The sequence below is a fragment of the Phasianus colchicus genome, chromosome 6 (assembly GCF_987193195.1).
Source record: "Phasianus colchicus chromosome 6, bPhaCol1.hap1.1, whole genome shotgun sequence".
In the NCBI taxonomy this organism is placed as follows: domain Eukaryota; kingdom Metazoa; phylum Chordata; class Aves; order Galliformes; family Phasianidae; genus Phasianus; species Phasianus colchicus.
In genome coordinates, this window is record NC_143441.1 from 39086225 (window position 1) to 39108388 (window position 22164).

At 41.7% G+C, this 22164-nt stretch overlaps 2 long non-coding RNA genes across 2 annotated transcripts; one reads left to right on the forward strand and one right to left on the reverse strand.

Annotated features, from left to right (window-relative positions):
• Nucleotides 1–1115: 1115 nt before the first annotated feature.
• On the reverse strand, nucleotides 1116–5733 carry LOC149917556 (uncharacterized). Its single transcript, XR_016467857.1, has 2 exons — nucleotides 3529–5733; nucleotides 1116–2572 (listed from the first exon to the last, which is right to left on the reverse strand). It is a non-coding gene; the product is annotated as an uncharacterized LOC149917556 (long non-coding RNA).
• Nucleotides 5734–5862: 129 nt separating this feature from the next.
• On the forward strand, nucleotides 5863–14165 carry LOC116244397 (uncharacterized). The gene is made up of 3 exons (XR_004170184.2): nucleotides 5863–6061; nucleotides 7566–7673; nucleotides 12640–14165. It is a non-coding gene; the product is annotated as an uncharacterized LOC116244397 (long non-coding RNA).
• Nucleotides 14166–22164: the final 7999 nt, after the last annotated feature.

Below are 22164 nucleotides of genomic sequence, written 5' to 3' on the forward strand. Positions count from 1 at the left end.
AGAGGAGGCTGCACCAACTAACTGCCTAAAAACAGTGGGACAGGGGAGGAAGCTTAGTTTAATAATTAGAGTGGGAGCTGGGCAGCATTTACTTGGCAAATCCTTTAGGCCCTCTATCCAAACCCTCCTTGCTGCTAACTGAGCCCTCCCAGAAGGATTATACCTTTCATCTGCCTTCATCTGTTTTATCTTGCAGCAGCAGTCCCAGACACTCTGCTGGGATGGCTCAGCATCCCTTGTTTCAGACGGGACATGGAGCTGGGATTTCAACAAATATCAACCAAAAACTGTGTTTGGCCTAGCCACTGGTGATCAATCCTAGCAACACAGCAACAGCAACAAATGCCCCTTGTTTGTTTGTGCTGGAACAACTGTGATACCTCAGAAAGATCAAGTAACTATACAGCAGAAACTTAATTTAATGGGACTTGCAGTGGACTCAAGAAGTGTAAACAATTTAAATGTGATTCTCTTCCCTTGAATTTCTCTCTCTAGTGAAATAACAGCAGAACTGCCAATGTGGTACAAGGTGCAACTGGGATATATGGTTTGTGTTCTTGGTTTTTTTTCCAGGGAAATGCTTGTTTCTGTCAGGATTTGGTTCAGGGAATATTTTGCAATTATGTGAACTCAACTCTAGGCAACTGCTGAAGCAGAATCCAGTGTTCTTTCACTGCTGCAGAAGTCATGAGTCAGAAAAGCAGACCAGCTTCAACAAGCATTCAGTCCTTCAACTGCCTCATGTCCTTCAGCTCATGGCATAGCCTGAGGCTGAGCGGGGATTGCCAGGTCAGCTGGAGGCCTTTAACAGAGACCTCTCTTTGACACAGGCAATCTTAGCTTCTAAAATCAGGAATTTTTAAAACTATTGGCAAAGATTATCTGATTTGAGCTTACTAAGTTAAATTACATCTACGGAATATTTAGGCTTGGTGAAAGTGTGTTTCACTTTATCATATGTGAATCCTGAATCCAAAATACACTAATTTCTAAGAAACACAGCAATTGAACTGCTTTGCCAATAGTATGGTAAGGATCATTTGGTTAAGCCACCATCTAGCATAGACACTGAAAGCTTTAAGATGTATGTGGAAAGATAAATATCAATGCTTAGCTTTATCTTTAAGATGTTTTTATAGTGACTGTTTGCGAAATGATATTCATAACTTGCGGACATATTGTGAAACAGTTTTCCAATATCAGAGCCATAACTGCATTTTCGGGAGGATGCAACTGCTCCCGTTTTAAAGCCACCAAAGAAACCATCGGAAGAAAAGATTTGTGCTCATCTTCCATTAACCTGACATACAAAAATAAGTTTGATTTTAGGAAGAATTTTGCCGACAAAGCATCTTGTCATATACATACTTAGGACCAGGTTTTATCTCTTTCTCTCAAGTTTGGGAACCTTTGCTCCTCAATCGAAGACAGCAGCATGAGCAGGCCATGAATCAGACTGAAATCATAATCCCTATTTCCTGCACAATTAATTCAAGACAAAACACAATTTTTCTTCCAACCCTATTCTACTGTAACATTAGTACTGACACAACTCTAAGAAGCAATCTGTAAGTTAATGGACACTGTACCCAAGCCCATTCAGTGCTGGTGAAAGCCAGCCCCCGGTGACATCACACAGGAGGGCGGGATGCACCGAGTGGGCACTCAGCCCTCTTCCTATAGGAGCATGTCCTGGTGGCATCCCCACTGCATGGGAGCTCCTTTGATAGTCCTTTATCAGCCAGTGCTGCTGAAGGGGAGGTCAATCAATAAGCATGGCCAAGCATGTTTGTCCAGAATAAGCTGGTAACTAAAATTTGATCCAAGCAAAGAGAAAACAAACAAACAAAACAACAACAACAACAAGAAAGAACAAGAAAAATAAACAAAGCACTTGCTGTGAGAGAATCCTGGGAATCAGGTGGGAGTGCTCAAAGAGGCAAAGGGTAATAGTATTTAGTTCTCTTCCTTATAAAGCTTTGGGTGGCAAGTGTCCACCTTCCCATCTCTGCCTGCTGCCCCACACTGAGGCCATGCACCTCGTGGGAGCTTGACTGCTGCGTGGGAGTGCAGAAGTCAGAAGGAAGGCTTCCAGATGTGGTCAGTCATGAGATTCCCAGGAGCTGCTGCAGAGCCTGCTGACTGCTGGCACGTTACCAACACAGGTAATTGCAGCTTTTAAAGGAAGGCCTCTCCTGTAACTGCAAATTTTGGAGAGGAAGGAGATAGTCAGAGGCCTGTGGTTTGAATTCTGGACAGCACCTCCACTTCCGGTGAAAGGCTGCTGGGACTAATGGTGCTCCTTATATTCTCCCTTAATGGCATGGGAAAAAAATGTTCTAAGCTTTATGTGCCAAGATGGATGACATTAATTTTCTAATCCCAACTGCAGCAGATTCCCTTGGGAGAGGTGGCATTGCATCTGACTCATCTCTGGTGGGGAGTGCTGCTAAGTGACCACAAGTTAAATAAACTCAAATTCCACAGTCATGACCGAGGGATAACGAAGAAAGTTCCTTGCATGTAATTCCTGCAGGTGTTCGACATCTGGAGCTCCCTCAGCTCCCAGGACCTGCTCAAAGCAGAATAAATTATTGTGTTTGAGGATAAAACAAGAAATACAAAGATCTTTATGGTGAACAAACATTGTTTGTAGATGCTGGCTACTATCATTCCCCTGACAAACAAATTTCCTTTCAGTATTACAACAGTCTCTTTGGTTCTTCACGAGCTGAAAAAGTTACCTGCTCAGAACAGCCCACATAAAACACTCAAATAAATTCCCAGGCATGTAAGTCATTTGTTTTATCATGTCAGAAAAACAGAGTTTACTTATAAAGCCACATAACCCCATAAAGATAACTTAAGCTGAAATCCAGCAAAGCTTCTTATTTTTAGTAGTTGCAGATCAGAAGTGGACATTTTACAAAGAAACCTACAAAAGTTGGTTGTGTGTTCTGGCAGTAATTACCTCCCACAAACATGACTCACTTCTGCAGCTTAAATGCAATGCTTTAGTGTCCCAAAATCAACAGTTTTATAAATAAATCTCTGAATCACAGACCGAATGCCCGAAGCGTTCAAATATTTCTTACTGCTCTGGGAAGCAGTTTTTTTATTTCGGGCTCTAACTTCGTAACAGCGAGCAGCGCCGATACTCAGGGCAGTGAGCGCGCGTTGCAGCCAGGCTGCAGCGAGGTCTGTGTCAGCGCAGCCCCGCGCCAAGCTGTCCCACTTCAGCGCTCCGTCCAACGTCAGTCCGGGCCGCCCCTCCACACGGGGACAGGAGCGGGAGCGGCGGCTGCCGGCACACCCCGGGCAATGCAGCGGGAGGCGGGGCGCGGCCTGCACCCCCCGGCCTGCGGCGACGCGCCGGGCCGCCGAGCTGGAGGACCCGGCACGGCACGGGCCTGGCGGGAAGCGCTGTGCAGGCCGCGCCGCTGCGGCCGTGCCGGCAGCCTTGCCTAATTTAGAAGCGGTTGGGGAAAAGAAAAAGAAAGAAAGAAGGAAAAAGAAGAGTAATCCTACCTGTAGAGCTTTGCCCTAAGAGAAATCAGGGAAGGGAAAAAAAAAAAAACGCACGATTTTGTGTTAAATCCTTTGGGGTTCATCTCATTTAGCAGCACATTACGCTCAGATTTTCCCAGTCAGGAAAGAAGGTCGCTCTCCTGAGTGATACTGCCCTGTCAGCACAGCTTTCCTGACTCACTGCAGCCTGAATAACACTGATCTGATGGCTCCCGAAGCAGAAATGTCTGTGTGTGCACATGGAACAAGTCTTGATTTTACACAGCAAAGTGCAAAGCAAAAGCACATGAAAGAAATGCAGATATGCAGATGGAACTTACAGACCTTCCGTCTTTATTTAATTGCAAACTGCCAGTTAAAATCATTTCTGCATCTGGAAATGCTGGTGAAAAGCTATATATGGGGGGTGGCAGCCCAGAATGTGCAGTCCTTTTTATTTAATTAGAGGGGGAAAAAATGAAAAAGGGAGAAGGCATGAGAACAGAAAGCTAAAGAAATAGGAGCTAAAAAAAAAAAAAAAAAAGAAAGGAGGAAAAGAGCAGGGACATTTCTGATGTCATTCTCCAGCAATTAATCACAGATCAGTAAAAAGTTCAAGCGCAGAACCTGTAGCCTTATCTTGGTTTCTAAGTCTCAGTGTGATCTACAGAACAGCCCACTTAGGAGAAAATGCATTCACCTCCTGGCTGACTCATCCTCAGACATTTGCCTTTCGCCTTTATTTGTATTTCTGCTACTACGGAACCTCTGCTGCTTTGCCAAAAGCACCTTTGCAGGACTCGCCAATCCCTTGTTTCTGCAGCAGGACCAGAGAGAGACTTGCTGCCCCCTGAAATTACAAATCCTCCACCTGTGATTTCTTAAAATGTTTTCTTGGGAAGAGGATGAGGAAATTATATTCTCTCAGTTTACTTCCAGAAATTGGAAAGTTTGCTAACTTAGGCTGAGAGTTACATCTGTTTACATTCACTCCATCTAGAGATAGGTATTCCTCTGATACTCTGCAGGTAAAGATTAGGATAAGGCACATCACTACAGACATTGGGAAGCTCCATTTTTGAGGACTGTGCATTGTACAGTTGAACTGATTGCATGAAGAAACAACAGTAACTTCCTGTGAGCTGCAGACCCTGTTCAGATTGCTGGCTTCACGAGCCTACAAGCCCCAGTGCAGTGTACAGACACACACTATCTCACATTATGTGAATTGATGCAACTCCCTCAAAATAAAATAAAATAAAATAAATAAAACAAAGCAACCAAATTCTCAACATTTTCCTAATTCTATTTTGAGTTTTACATTATTATTTTATGTAAAAGAACAGTTCCAAGAAGATATTAATGAGGATAAGACTTTATCCTCATTTCATTATCAGGATAGCATGTCTTTTCAAAGTGAGCAAAGAAATGGAAATGAGCTGGAACTTACCAGTAATAAGTGTGAGATTAGGATCTTTGAGCAACAACAAGGAGGAAGAGGAAACAACGGAGGAAGGAGATGAACACCAGTGCATTGATTGATGGCAGGATTACTGTAGCCCACCAGATAGTGTGATCCTATAAATGACAAAAATGATCACGGGGACAATAAAATGTTGACAAAGAAAAGGAAGAATTAGGACCTTTCTACAAGGCCCTATGCACCTCACCTGAAATCCTTTAGTCATCTGTGTCTGCCACATTCAGACAGAGTCAAATTGGGATAGGTGCAGAGGAAGACTGCGATGTTAAGCAGTTTCTATTATGAGTGTCTTGCTTTATGAGATTAAGAGCCTGCTAAATAAAGCCAGTCTTCTGTCCTACAGCATGTCCAAAGCTGTGGGGGTACTCTCATAGCCTATGAATTCTTCCCATTTTCTATCAAGCCTCACTTCCAATGGGAAGCAGGTTTTTCTTAAATGGATTTAGGAGAGACCACGTACCCTCTCCTGCATCATGCCTCTAAGGGGTGGTGGCAAAAAGTGCATCAAATAGAAGCACCCCAAGCCTTAACCCATCAGGAACAGAGGAAGCTCGGATTCAGCCTTTCCTGCTGCTCCTGCAGATTTCTGCTGGTCTCCCTTTGCTTCCCAGAACAAACACATCACTAAAGGTCATGTTTTTCATCGGGGACTGCAAGTTCCTGCACAGGTTGTGCCCAGGGCAGAGCTGCGGTGCAGCGCCCCATGTCCTCACCCGCTCTCACTTCCCTGCAAGGAGGCCAGCGTAATTGGCTTCCTATTTTTGCTCTTGCTACAGAATGCCTGAGAAGGAAAAGAATCTTTTCTAGGAGGAAGCAGGTTTGAAAAAGAAGAAACATGTCCCAAGCCTACTGAGCTCAGTGACTACAGGGATATGCCCCCTTTACACGTTTAGACACTTAAAGGAGGTGCTCCGAGTCTTCCTCCTGGTGTCCCTGTGCACTGTATGGACACTGTCTCCCAGAACCCTCTGTGTGTAATCCCTACTGTGCAGAGCTTCAGACAGAAGCATGCTGTCCCAGCGCTGGCTGTCATGAGTGGGCAGAGAAGTACCCGAGGGAGGCATGGGGCAGGTAGGTGCTGGGAGCGGGAGATCCAACCAGCAGAGAAAATGAAGCGTCCACAACAAAAATAACAGGCAGGGGCTGTCCTTTGTTTCTTTATTTGTGACTTTGCAATGTGGATTTGATTACAGCGCTCTGAACTCAGCAGATTTCCTCCCCGCGCACAGTGGAAAACATTGATGTCCTATTTACAAAGAATTTCTGGGAAGCCTGTTGCACATACGTATCAACAACTGCTTGCTTGGATGGTTTTTATTTAATAGTGTTTTGAAAAGCATATGGAGAAGATTTCTACTGTGGTACATTTAACTACTCAGAAATGTGTTGTGCCTGAAGGAAGGAGCTTTTAGGAGTTACGGTGCTTTGTATCTGTGAAGCGTGCTGATGGAGGGATGTGCATTTGGGCTCTTGTTTTAACTGTAATCTCCAGAGCCTGTGGCTGGCTTGTACCTTGATGGAGATCTCAGTCTGTATGCAGGCAGGGCTCAGTGCAAGTTCTATTTGGTAGAATTTTTGCTCAAGGCTTTGAGTTTTATAACATTTTTTCTGACATTTGCTCTTTGGAACAATATCTGCAATACGTTCGTTTTCCTTTACTCCAAGCTCCAGCAATCACCCTAAAAAGGTATTACGTAATGTATCACATCTGGCTTTGAAAAGGACGGTCTGTATTTGGGTCATGATCATTACTTTAATGGAGGTACAGTGAGGAGATTTGAAGACAGGTAATGTCCCCCAAATTTGAAAACACCCTTTTATGGTATTTGTTTCAACTAATTGTTATTTAGTTCTAGATCACAGGAGAAGCCTTTCACAGCTGGTGCACAGGAGCAATATACAGTACAAGCAAGATGTGTCTGCAGTCTGTAGGAACCCAATATATCCTGCATGAGCAGGAATTGCAGCCAATGGACCCCACAGCGTTTGGCTGCTTTTGAGTTTCTGATGATTTTCTGAGTTTGTTAGCATGCAGTAGAAAGCTTGAAGACACAAAAGCAAACCTATGTTTATGGACAGTCTTTTTTATTTCAAAATAACCCAGTATCTAATGCAATTCACTTTAGATCGTACATCCTCAAATTATTGTTTTAAAAGGTTCCTTAAAAAATCATGAGGGACTTTTCTGTTTCCTTACTGAAATTTACAGCGGTCTTTTCAGCAAGGAAGAAACTAATCAGGGTGTCACATCTAAAAGTCTTTGCACAGACAGCTAACCAAAATAAAGGTAAATGTGCATGTGGTCTTTGCAGCAGTGATACCCAACTAACCATAAAAGCCATATAAAACAATTTTACTGTCCAAAGCAGAGAGCAAGCCAGAGTAATGTGACTATTTGGTAGCTGATCTCAATTTCAGCAAGTTGCAAACATGTAAAGTACAGACTTCTCAGCCAGCTCCGTGATTTTAGGGCTGAAGGCAAACCCTCCCCAACATTTCAAACAGATCTCACAGTTACTTGAAAGTGCAGCCTGCGCTACTTGTAACCAAAGTGTTTCTGTTGTTTCTCTTTCAGGAAATTCATGCTTGAAATCTCTGTAGAGTAAAAAAGCACACTTGGCCTGGTTAGAAAGTTGAGTTCCCAGTGCAGGCTGAAGAATGCAATGCCTTCACAACACAGCAGGTAAATATACAGAACAAATGTATACACACTATGTGTACAGCAGCATATCTGGGAAACAGGAGGGGGAACTGAAAGAGAAAAGAGTGGGAAGTGGGCAGAAGAGGAAAAGAGACTAGAATAAGCACGAACAACCTGAGTCAACATTAACAAGAAAAGGCTCCCTGAAGAGAAGAGGTCCCTTTCTCATGACTTCTCTGTTTATTGATTCAAATGGAAGAAGATAGATACCACATTGTGAACCTGTCTTCTAATTAGAAAATGAGCTAAAAGATATAATTAAAACATCTGATTTTAAGAGTGTATGAAAAGCAACCTTACTGTTTTGACTACGACCTGTTTAGTCTGCTTTGAGCTTTTTAGAAGCTCAATATCAGAGGTTATGGAACAGATGGAAGAAATCATGCCAGCACATTTTTTTCCCTTTAACCCAAATAATAGGATGTGTAGTAGGTAGATAAACACAAGTGGTAGACAAAAACCTTTACTTAGCTGTTAGAACACAAAAGCACCATGGCCTCTGTGATTTTCAGTTACTGAACATCAGTAATATATCTTTAGTCTGTAAACAAATAGGACTTTGCAGAAATGTGTTAAAAAGCCATACTTCACATTTTTTAATTATTTGTATCTTACATGGGAGGAATGGTTTCAACGCATGGCAAACCAGCTGAATATTCACTGTCTTTGCAGCAGACTAACTTTATCAAAGGCTTCCAAAAGGCTTTGAGGCTGTGCAGTGTCCAGGCTCCCAGCTTGCAGCACTCACGACCAAGTGATATTATGTGTTCCCTCCATGCTCTCTAGGTCCAAGGGGCCTTGAGGACATGTGCTTGCCCTGATCTCACACACGAGAAGGCTTGCTGAGCATGCAGTTAATAGAAGGCAACACCTCCAGGGCCTGACCCCACACCACCAAACTCTCCAGTTGTACTTCCAGCGATTCTGTTAGGCTCTCCATCACGCAGTAGCTTTTCTCAAAAAGCTGGTTTGTGAACCTATCTCCAAACACTCACACAGGAGCAGTGCCAGCACTGACTGCCCTACAGAGCAACCCGCAAGGGCGAACAGCCACAGTTGCTCTCTTTGCATGGAAAGAAGGTTGCCACTTTTCCTGCAAATAATAATAAGGTCATTAAACAGTAGCAGCATGGAATCTACCCCTTTTTTATTACAAGATTATAGCGATGACAGCAAAAGGAGGATGTGTGCCCAAGTGAGAGCAGAGGGGATTTTTGGTATGGTAGAGCTCTGAAGAAGAGTCAGAACCAGGGTCTCTCGCAGCAGCACACCAGTAACAGCCCTACTGAGTGTTACGTACTGAACTCAGATCTGATGGAGAATGGAGTTAAGACAGAGAGAAATATACAGATAACAATTGATCTCCACTGGCATAGTTCCAAAAATATCATCATCTTTACACATCATAGATTTTTTTATAGATATGGTTAAAAACTCCAGAACCCAAAGAGCATTTGGTAGTGCTTTCTGGAAAAACACCTAGGAAGGAGGTGGTGAGTCAGCCCAATTTCTGTTTTTACAGTGATGTTAAGGACCAAGTTCATTTATAAGAGAGAGAAGTCTGCACCTCTGAAATCTTGTCTATATTAGGGAATTTTACTCGTAAAACAAGGAAGCAAAATAACTTTACACATTCCATCAGCTAAGCCCCACTAAAGTTAAAATTGCTGGGAGGTTAAATATGCACATATTTCTGCTGCCTTTCAGCATTTTTGCTGGTGGATCAATCAAGTGTTCCTCAGCAGGCTAATTCTGTCCCTGCTTTGGAGCATGCTCAGAATTGGTGACTTTTATTTTTTACACATTCATGTGCTAAATTTTAACAAATTTCTACTGCCAGTGTATCAGCTGAGATTTTTCGCAGAAAGAAGAAACATCCCAATAGGCGGGTGACATTGCCAAATTTTAAGCAAGATGTTCAGAGCTTCTGTATATGTTCACAATGTCTTTTTGCTTAGTTGCCTTATAGACATTGGTGAACTATTACTCAAATTTGTCACTCGTTCTCTACTGTAGTTCTCCCCCAAAAATCAGATTGCAAGAGATGTCCAGAGAAGAAATCTTCTGCCTAAACAGTTAAAACAATCACCAGCTGAAATTATAGCCAACTAAAAGCTGCCTCTTGTAATGGAAATATCAGACATCCTTAATTGTAGGTCACCACCAGTTCTGCCTACAACAGAATACGTTTATTTTCATCCATAGAAATGAATGGAGTTTAGGGGGGGGAAAAATTCCACCTCCTAAATCCAAAATCCAGGCTGCTCTTCCCTGCCGGGCCAGCGAGCAGCTACAGAATTCCCACCCCACTTGTTTGCTGTGGTTACACAGCCCTGTGTTATTTCCACTATCTCACATACAGAGCCAAAAGAACTTGGAAGATGAAAAGACTGCTTTCAAATATTTTCCTTTTAAAAGCAGAAAGCTAAGTGTAATTCTATTAATGCATTCTTATTTTGGAGGGACCGCTGGAGTCAGGAAATACCAAGTCAGTGCTCTATTCTATTCATTGTGCAGACGTACCATTTTCTATTCCTCTTTTCCTTGTTAAATATAAGTTGTTGTGTCATATTTTTATTATGGCATGTGCAGTACGATGGGTTCTGCAGCAGTGCTGGAATCACCACCCAGGGAGATTAGTTATAACTGAAAAGGACGGGCAAAAAATGAAGTGTAAAAAATGGCTGAAAGCAAGCCAGCTTGGGACAGAAAGCGGAGATCGTGCTCTGCTGGACCTTCTCTTCAACAGATTCAGGGCAAGGCTCATTTTCAGAGAATTTTCTGGAGAATCTCACTGATGTCACCACAGATAGTATTGTCTTTTTTTTTTTTTTTCTTTCTAACTGTATACAAAAGATTTTTACTTGGAAATTCTGGGGATGATTACCAGTTAAAATAGTTCGAACTCCTCTTGTTCTATAGCTGTGCTTCATTATGTCGAAACACTTCATTCTAGGCCACTTAGGTAGATAAATGAAAGATATTTAAAGTGATAGAGGAACAAAGCAAAGCAAAACCAACCAAGGGCTCTCAAGGCACTAACATTGACTGAAGTCTGACCTTTCCTCCCCGTCCTGCCCCGAGGCTCTTCCTGATGGAGGAGCATCCCTATCCATCTCCTGGTGCCTCTGCAGGGCTTCCAGTCGGATCTAGCGGCTTTGTTCTGCTCGAAAGCACGGTAATGGGTCATTTCTCCGATCTGCGCCGTGCAGGTAATAGAGGGGTCGCTGAGGCTCCCACGTTAAGTCCCTGGAGTTAGGAATGAGACACTAGAAGGCAGCTACAGTGTTGCCATTGAAGACTATTCTCAGCCAGAGCTTTGCCAACAGTTCATTCGCTGGACTTCTTCCCCAGAGCACGTTTTCATTGTCTTGTTGGGTTTTTTTTTGCGTGTCTTTTTACAAGCAGCTCTGCAGGCTGTACCCCTGACATTGCCTTCCAGCACCCATCCTTCCATCTGCACTGCAGAACTGCCTGCACTGAGCTTCGGGGGACAGATTCCTTTCAGCTCTGTCCCTCCAAGAAACATTTTGCTTTCTACTGCCCTGAGATGAATGAACTGCATACAGATTACTCCCACCAAGTTGCACTGAAACACTCTCGTAATGATACAAAATACTACTAAATACCAAATGCACTGAAAGAAACCTGCCAGATGCCATGTACAACCAATTCAAGCATGGAAAAATGGAGGCTGCTCAGTAATAGCTGGGTCTGGAAGAGACACAGCACTGATGCTGGCAAGTTTCATAGTAATGCCTACTACGGACAGCTCTGGGTAGATTGGGTAGTGGATAACAAGTCACCCCAAAATTCCTTCTCCAGTAGGGATCCTCCAGATGAAATCAACTGGAGTGAAGATGCATATGGGTGCAAGAACAGTTTTCAGGTACCATGGATCATGGGTCTCGCCTTTCATTTTTTCCTGAGTATTAAAAAGAAAGAAAGAAAAAAAAAAAGGCTCTGAAAGTACTCCAAGGCTCTGAAAGCTTCCCTCCTTAACTTCCTCACATCCTCAGCTGTAGTCAGGACTCCCAGGGGAGAACTTGTATTCACTTTAATGCTGACTTGACTCAGCAAAATGTAGTGAAGCACTGGCCAAACACACCCTGAGTCCATTTCAGAGAGCTGCCAGGGAACAGCCTCGTCTTCCTCCTCCTTAGGTGCCCCTGCAAATTCCTGCTCCAGGATCGGATGGATAACAGCACCACTGGGTGAGCAGGCAATGCTCCCAGTGATGGCTGAGCTGTTTGCACGCAGAGCGGCTGACAGCCGGCTGCATGTCTGCTGCACAGTAAAGACGTGGTTGCAGCCTGACAGAGCAGCACTGAAAATTTCATAATGGAAAATGATAACAAGGAGATTGCCTCCAGCCTTGGGGAATGTGATCTAATCCCAAACGGGGGAGGCATGCAAACAAACCTGACACCCTTCTGCACGAACCTTAACCCTTAAGATATTAAGATATTTTAATACATATCTTAACTGATCTTAAGCTTTGTGGGTTATTCTTACTGTGTTTAATGTTTAATTCTTTTATTGTTAAATTGCTACTCATTATTTTGTGCATAGCACTAAGCCAGTAATTTATTAAACTCTTTGGCTCTCTTCAGACAGGAAGGTTACACTCACTTAGCATCTAAGACAGTTTAGCTTTTAGCTGATACTACTTCGCATCTTGCTTCAATATGTCCTGATTAAATATGGCAAGTTGAAATATTCCTTCTAATACTGGAATGATGTTTTTTCTTATAAAAGGTTCCCAGGTGGCCAGGTAACAGAAGAGAGGTCTCTTGCAGTGAAATGAATACTAATTCAAAAATTGAAAAGTACTGTTTCTAAATGGGAAAGATACAGAAATGATTGCAGCATTTCATCCTGTAACATAAATTCTCAGGCTCCAGATCAATGTCCAGATATTAATTAATCCCTATGTTTTCCTTTTGAGCTCATATTTACAGCTGTGAGAAAGTGTTCTATATGGTCTGGCCACACTGTCCAAGGAGCACTGGATCCCTCAGAGAAGCATGACCCTTCCCATGACTTCTCAAAAATGGTGGATCTCTGTAACAAAACTGCACATTTACCTTTCATACACCATCTAGGAAAATACAGGGAAAGCCATATGGCTCAAGGAGACATCTCCTATAATTAGATATCACTTAACACAGTACCTAATTGTACGGATGCAGAGCCTACATCTGTTGGAACTGGGCGTAGCATGAAATGTCAAATGCAGATTTAGATGTGAGTAGGACTGCAAAGGGGAAATTAAGCATCTTTGACATTCTTTTAATTGAGAGAGAAAGAACTTTCTGATGAGTTTGTGAAGATTCTGATGGGGAAGAGCAAAAGGCTTGAAGAAATCTGAATCTTTTCCCAGAAGGAAAGTGGAATAAAAAGTACTTGGAGTACTTGTTACCTATCTCCCCATATCACACCCACAGAAGCAGAGATTTCTACTCCTAGCTGGTAAATGTATTTTTAGTAGATGCTATTGGAACAAGAAAGTCCAAATGAATCCTCAAATACTTTTCTTGGTTAAGGAATTTCCCGTGTTGTGATCTTTGTTAGTGTCTCAAAGCATTTGGGAAGCCAGCTCTGATGAGTCTGACATGATATATGACATTCTATATAATGTATGTCAATTAAGCAAAAAATTAAGTCAAACTTAAACATCCAACTGAAACTGTCTGCAATGGAAATTCTTTGTTGACTTCATAATAGGGATTTGCATAAACTGTATGGCTTGGATTTAGGAACTATTTTGAATAAAGAGGAAAGAAAAACTAATAAATCACTGAGTACACATCTTCTCAAAGCACAGAATGAGATGGGGTAATGTTATCATGATTACGAATTGGAACTGACTGAAAAGAGAATCATTAATATTTCCTTTCTGTGAAGCTGACATCCATGTTGGATATAGCTGTAGAAGCTGAGAATAACGCTGGTCGTACAACTGGACATGGTAACCTCTTAAGTCCCTTTAAATAAATGGGAGAAAGACTGAGCCCGCAGCTGCTGGTCCAGCACAGTACTTCTTAGCTGAGCCACTGCTGCTTGCAGTTTGCTGACACACGGGGATCTGACAGCAGCCACAGCAGCAGCAATCTCCTGGGGAGGGATGAGGGGACAGCCACAGGCATAACCAAGGGATCAGGAATCTAGGCCAAGCCCATGACTTTGTGACCTTCCTAATCTTTAAAAATAGCTTTATGCATGTGTGTGTATACAAGCGTATGCTATGTAATGACAGATATACGCTACAAATGTTATGTGAAATTGCTCTGCGTATTATTTAATGCCCTGAAATACAGGAAAAGCCAGTGCAGGAAAGGCACTCTGAGCTTTTGTATGGTAGGACATGAGAAATATCAGTGAGCAGCAAGAAGAAGAATGCACAGCAGAACTTACATAACGCTCCCTTTTCAGTTCAACCATGGGTTTTGCTCTGGCGCATTTGGTGATCCCTGGCTGGCTGGGTACCATTTAGTATTTTCTTCTGCTCATGAAGAATGGCCTGTTTGCAGAACTTGGCACTTCAGGCTAGGTTGTCACAGCAGTGGACAGGTTTGCCTGTTTTTTTTTTATTCTCCAGTCTTGCCCAAGTCAACAGAGCAGGTAATCCATCACTATAGCACAGGAAAGTGACTGTGAACAGAACAACAAAAATGTTTGTTTAGGATTCATATCAGTATGCATCTTTTTGGGAAGAATGGAGACCCAAGCAATGTTTATGTCCTTCAGATGCATTTTCAGAGGCTGCAAAACTAATGTAGTGCATCTCCATTAAAGAGAAAATGTGACTGATTCTGATTGACTCAGACTGAGACTACATTGTAGTTAAAATGCCTCAGAACAAACTCTGAAAAACAGTTGCCTGTAAGTTGTTTTTTCACACCAGATGAATTAACAGTAGTTGCAAATATTTTTCAGACCTTCTGGAAGTAACGTTTAAGCAACCAACAATGTTAAGACTAAAAATGCCAGAGAACTTATAAATACTATTTAGGAGCAGAGCAGGCTTTACAAAACAATCATCAACTAAAGATAAAACAGTCTAAGGTTAAACACACAAGTATAGTAGTGCTGCATTCAAGGTGAAGAGTGCTATTGTAGTGAAGAGCTTTTTTATTTTGCCAATTAATCTTGCTTGTAAAATTGGCAATTAATCCCATGAAATTCTTGTCATTATTCAGAATAAATGGCATGGCACTGAAGTAGCATTATTAATAACAGCCAAGCAAATCTCTTCTAGCCTCCTTGTCAAGATGCTACAACGATGAATCCAAAATACAAGCACATCTGGCTGCAGGAACAAACATCAAGTTTTTAATTATACATCTTTGTGGGAAAAGGTTTTCACAGTTAACCTCTCTTTGCAAAGATTGTCCAAACGTTTCATAAAGACTCGAATGGATTGCAAATATTAAAAACGAACATTTTTAAAGTTATAACAAATGCTTTTGTTGCCTTTGGTGTTGTGTGATACATGACACAAGATAAAAATCCACAGGTATATGGCCTTATCAGGGAACAGCGTTTAAAGATACTATGCAAAAATGACACTAGTTGCAAGCAAGGCAACAAATTGCAGGACTTTTCACCCTACAACACTGAGAGTAAAAGTTGGAACTAGCTTCATTACACAGAGAGATGAAGTCATCTCCATAACCCTCAATAATGTCATGGCAGGAAAACCCATCACAATGACTGGACTGATGTCAAGAACAGGAGAACCTACGTGAGATGCCTGCAAGGTATGCAGTTGTAGGCACCTCATGCTCTGCTGACAAGATCCCCACCAGCCCCAGAGGCAGACTGAAGTGATTGCAGCAGGCTTTACATCTGAGCTGGAGGCAGGTAAGTCCCACACATGATCACCTACTGTCAATACTATATGTGAATTAGTCATCACCTGCAGAAATCAACTGCTTCAATGAATGTCTACCAACAGCTATTGAAATTAGCTACAGGTAATTAATCTTTTAAATAGAAATAAAATTACTTAAAAGACACAATAAAATAATTTTTATTACTCCAGACAGCTTTTGTATTTGCAAAACAATGGTCAAAAGCGAGATCTTGCAAGCACCTAAATCCAAAGCTCTCTGTGTGACCACAGAACCACAAAAGGGCTGAGTTAGGGTTGCACCTCTGTGTCCATCTGGCCCCACCCCTACTCCAGCCCTGGAGCAGCAGGCCCAGGGCCAGGAAAGGTGGCTTCTGAAGGTCTCCAAGGAGGGGACTCCACATCCTCTAAGCAGCCTGTGCCAGAGCTCTGTCACCCCCAAAGCACAGAAGTGCTTCCTGGTGTTCCTCTTGCTCCTTTGCCCATTGTCTCTTGTCCTGATTCTAGGCACCACTGGAAGAGTCTGGCTCCATTCACTTTGCATCCTCCCCTCTAGTATTTAAGGACAGTGGTAAAATCTCCCCCCTGAGCGTCCTCTTCTCCAGTCTGAACATTCTCAGCTCTCTCAGACTCTCCTCACACATGAGATGCTCCAGTACATTTATTAATTTTGTGGCACTTCACTGGGCTGTCCTGAGAGTGTCTGTCTTCCTACAGCTCCTCTGTGATCCTTGTTACGAGGATCTTTCAGTTTAATTCTCCACACATGTGAAAACATGCTTCTGGTCATCCCTGCACCTTCCTAGCTCTTCACCTGACCTAACCTGCAGAGCACCTGCAGAGCTTCAAGCTAGGCTGTTCTCTACCTGTCCCCACCTGGTTTGGAGCATGCAGAAGATGCCTTGGAAATGCTGGTAGTAATTCATCTTTCATCTGGAAGCACAGCAGTCACTGAGTTCCTCCAGAATATTAAAACCCAAGGTTTGATTCTATCCTCTCATCAAAGAAAGGTGAATCATCAGCACTCATAAGCTGATTCACCTCCCTAAAGACAATGAATGCTATTTGTTTTCTATATCATAATTTAAAATAGTCATTGAACTGGAGAAAGATTATTTTATAGCCTTAAGACCAGAACATTCACCTAAGGGGTGAGAGGAGCAGAGGGTATTTCATAGTACTTCCCTTGAGATGACGCAGTCCTTGTCCTTCCTGCTCTTACACTGTCAGATCACCAATATGAGTGTACAAGAGTTCTTCAGAATACCTCAGGCCCAGTGACAAAGGGTACTGCCTGCCACAGACATTTCCGTTCAAACCTTCCCAATAGGAAGGAGCTTGATACAGGGAATTTTCAAAACACTGGGGTTTTGGGAACCACAGGACCATCTCTGGATGCTCTAAGTTTTTCATACTAGGGTTAAAAAGCGTTTTCAGTTTGATCCCATTTAAAACCTTTGAGCTTTTTATTTCCAAGAGGGAAAAAACATAATTATTTGCATGGATCTGAACTACTTTTTCTGTGTTTGATTTTGAAACAAAAAAATTCCTCATATGCATAACACAGAACTATAATTGCTTTCCAATTCCTTATCAGCACATGATCATCCTTGCACTGAAATGCTACTCCTAGCTCCAGTAAACTAACCTCCGATATATTTACACTAGGTTTTACACAGCTCTAAAGTGCCAAAAATTTAACCTGTGTATTTTACTTTCAATTATAATACTTTCCATAGTAACACCATATGTTTGTATCTACCAGATTGACCCTTACGCTGCCAGATATGAGAATCGGCCCATTAAGCTGAGCTCACCGATGCTTCAGCTCACACTTCACAGAGAAACTACTACAGTCTCTGCATTTCTTCTTACGGTATTGAATGACAATTTGTTGAGAATTAGTAAGCAAAATTAGACTTCTACTTATATTTATTTGCTTAATTTAGTAGACTTACTAGATATTCTTTTTTGGTTTCCTTTATGTTAATTCTGTATATTCAGAATCCATGTTGCAAGCTCCAAAACCATTACAGCTCCAAAACAACAGCTTTCCTGTATGTATTGGTAAACAGTCCCTGCAGAAGTACTGCATGCTTTGCTGTGAGAAAAAAACAAACAACAAACAAGATGTAACAAATGAATGGCATCCAACACTACAATGCATTTAAAAAAAAGTGTATATATATATGTGAGAAGAGTATGCACTAATATAATTAAGAAACGAATGTTTAACTTGGGATTTAAAGGGCAGAGTGAGCCAGCTGTACAGATAGCAAAATGAAGAAGATAACTCTACACGAGAGCCAAATGAGCAATCGCACAAACCTGTGAGGCAGCAAACTGCACGAGGGGTGGGAGCAGAGCTAAATCAGAAGCAGAGAGCACGTTACAGAAGGAAATAAACGTGAACCATATGGAAGAATATTCACAACACATTAGTATTTAATTAGATAATATAATGGATAAGGACACTTCTGCAGCGTCATCATAAACAAAGATGAATGGAAAATGTGCTCCTAATAAAAGTGGGTAATGCAACTGCACTACAACTGTAATTTGATCAATCACAAATTTAAAACAAAAATAATATTTTGATACAATATTTTGCTACTGCATTTAGTTGTAGAAAAGGAAGCACAGAAGGAGACATTCTCATCTGAGGTTCCAGGTACTTCAGAAGCAAATGAAAAAAATCACCACAACTCCTTGAAATCTAAGACTTGTACCCAAATTGGCATTTCCATTACATGGAGAACACACACAAGGTGCCTTTTGGATGAAAAGTATGGAACGGCCCTTCCAAATTTCTTCCTCTACTGAAATATGATTTAATTGTGTGAAAGCTCTAAAACAGAGTAGCATCTGAAGTTAATGTTAGCACAGGAAAATTAACCTGGAGGCCCTAGATTTGTTTTCGTGCATTTACTTTATACAGCATACCAACCTGACATAAGTAACAGCACAGGTTAATTGCTTATGAGAGAATAACAGCAGGCAACAAATAGAGCAGAAGGAGAGTGAGAGAAACAAAATGGTCTTGAAGGCCTTTGTGATCTTCACAAACACTTCTGAACAAGGATGATTTCTGAAAAGTCAGTCGCATGCATGCAAGTCATTATAGCTGTGTACAGCTGCATACACACTGATGTTTGGTGGCAGCTTACATCCTTACATCTCTCAAGCAGGATCAGTCTTTTCAAGTTGTGCAAGACAGGATGATTTATTAGTAGTCATAGCTTCAAGCTTTAAATGAATAAATAAAATATGGTATAGAATTAATCAAGAATAGAAGATGACAAGAGTACAAAAAGATGATTTCTCATTATAAGTATATACAAACTGTAGTTTAAATTAATGTGCAAATTTAAGTTGGCTTTAACATTTTTTTTGGGTTCTTTTTTTGAGACTGCATAACATCCAGGGCTATCAGAATCACAGAACCACAGAACTGTGGTCACTCCAGGACCCGACTGGCCTTCTTGGCCACAGGGTGCACTGCTGCTCATGGCCAACCTGTTGGCCACCAGGACCCCCAGGTCCTTCTCTGCAGAGCTTCTCCAGCAGGTTAGCCTCCAATCTGTACTGTACACCTTCAAAATGTATTAGATTCACTTGAAAGCAAAACTAGAAATCAAGGGACCATCTGGGAAGGCATTAAAACCACATGTTGATATCTCTGAAATTCACTTTTTGTTCAGGATTAGTTCTTCAGCTAGCTGTAGTTGAGTTGCACATTTCTGGGTCATTTTTCTAGTAAATCTTTCAAATACAATTGCTTTAGAAAATGAAAAACATATTAAAAAAAATATATATATATATATATAATCCATTAAAAAATAAATGTTAGGAACTGAAATTCCAAGAAAATATATGGAAGTGAAAATAAAGTTTAACTGATATAAATCAGAAAAAAAAAAAAATCTCCACAAACCAGAAATGAAACAAGAAACTGTTCACTGAGTCATTTTCCATTGTAATTCTAAATTGGTTCAACTAAGTGAACACCACTGAATCCAGAATACTCAGGATAGGATGGGAAACTTTATTTCATAAACATGAATAAGGAGTAAGCATACAAACAGAGGACTGATTGTTTTTATTTAATAATATATATTCAGTTTACATTATGTTGGCAAAAACAGCTTGTAATAACCATCAGCTGATGATATTCCAAGATGCTGTGGTTTTCAAGCATCTATATTCCAGCAGAATTCTCGAGCTATGATAACTTTTGTCTTCAGATGATGCAAATAAATTTCAGGTGAAGTGTAGCAGACCTAACATTTCAACAACATTATGCCTATTCAGGCAGCTGAAACATACCACACTTATGTCGCCAGAGACAAACTGAACAACCACTGCCTTAGACCCCCTCCTATGAATAAATATCTTTCCAAGCCTGCACCATCCAGAAGGATGCAGAAAACATGCTGCTTTGCCTCTATACTACAAACTAGTGCATAAATTAAGTCCTGCACTGACTGAGAAGTCAGATTGAAAGCTGTACTCCACAAAAAGGACTCTTAGTTCTTACTTGCAGGGTGTATATACAATTTAAATTATGCTTACCATGTGCTCAGATATTGCAGAACTCTACAGAAATAGCAGGAATTTTAACTACTGGATTTGCATCCACAATTAGAAGAACTTATTAGGCCAAAGCACTGTCTTTCCCAGTGGCTGCATCACAGTTAGTGATATTTCTTAGCAGAGTAAATAAAGAAAACTTTGTATAGGAAGATGTGAGGTGCCCAGTTTTGGCATTAAATATATCAAAATGTTGTTGTTCTTGTTTAAAAAAAAAAAGCCACAACCAACCCACCCACACACCTATTTACAAGCTCTGAATGAAAAGCTTTCCCCAGTGATTGCGATAACTGATAACTTGATACAAAACACTGTGCTCTGTTTTTTAGTTTCTAGACCTCCTTGGTATCAAAGCTACAGTATTCAGAGATTGCTTTGATTTTATTTCCTCATTTACCCAGCTATGGCAGCACAGAGGTAGGAATGTTCCTGCCAGCTTCAGTTGTGCTCTCAGGGTGCGCTGAGCATGGTGTCATTTCTCCCAGCAGCTCAGAGACCTCAGGGCCCTGTGTTCCACTGACACTACAGCCATGTGTGAAGGAGCAACAGCAAGCACCAGGAGGACGCTTCCCTCCTCGTACTGTCAGGAAGTACAGCTTGCTCCGAATGAACAGACAAGGGTTCCTGTACAGAGGTGAAGAGAGACAGAAGACAATTCAAACAGGTGACTTGAACATTAGAGGGACCTGGAATTTTGCATGTGTTTGCAGACTACAGGGTTACAGACTACCAGTATACATACAATTAAGTTTTTTTTTTTTTGGTTTTGCAATTGCCTTCTAAAACATGACAAGTTTTAAGGAACTGGAAACTTAGCACAAAAACTTGTACATGCCATTTTGGTGACATTCATCCGCAGTATGATAAAAACATTCAAGAATCCTGAAACAATGTAAACCCCCTCTGCAGGCAGTTCCACAGGCAGGGCCATCTTCTGCTCAAGAACACAGTGAGCCAAGAGATGCGGAGCTGTTAGGGCAGGACAGAACCGAGATCCTGCCTTACTCTTGGCTATCCACTCTCTCAAGAAAACTTTCCTGACTTCTCACTTTCATCTCAGGTCTCATGCTGCAGTTCTCAGTCACCCTTGTATCTGGAGATCTGATCTCCTAATGCCAAGGCAAATCCTTTGAAGCACCTTCTGTTAGTCCCTGGAAACACTGCACTGTTTGATTTGTCGCCCTTCCTTAAGCACTCCCAGGTAGTGAAGCTAACAGCCAATTCACACCCGCTGGAGACAGATATGCAAAACCACTAAACAAATACCATCGCATTTGGGAAGACAGTAAACAAATCACCTATCCCTGTAAAGAAGAGCAAGCTTTCAAGTGAATATTCAAACTGATGACTTGAAAAAAATCCCTTTGGATCCTGACCTAACTCTATAATCTTCAACCCTACTCTCCCCTCTGATCCAGGCATTTCTGATTGTGCTGAACTGCAGGAAGCTCTAGATGCAGGCACTGCTGCATGCTGTCGGCACTGAGTGGCTCTGTTCTGGAGATGTGCTGTGCTGCCTCTGTGAGATGAGGGGACACATTGGTGGCACGGTGCAGAAATGCAGCACAAAAGAGCCGAGGTCTCACATTTAGCAGCGCACCAAACACTTATTAAAGGGATCCCACTAAGAGAAATGCTTTCAATAAAAGTTAATTTGTTTGGATAAAAGCATTCCCCAGAAGCATGGAATTGTAAATGTAGCAAGATAGGAATAATAATAAGAAGAAGAAAGAAAATAAGAAAGCCTGGTGACAAATTGAAACATACTGAATTATTTTATTGCCCAAGTGAAACAGAAGAAGAAATAAATACTACAAACATAGAAACATAGAATTATTTAAGTTGGAAGGGACCCCTAAAGGCCAACAGATCCAACCCCCCTGCAGTGAACAGGGATACCTACAGCTCCATCAGGAGCTCAGAGCCCTGTCCAGCCTGACCTTGAGTGCCTCCAGGGACGGGGCATCCACCACCTCTCTGTGCACCCCGTGCCAGTGCCTCATCAGCCTTACTGTAAAAAGCTTTTTC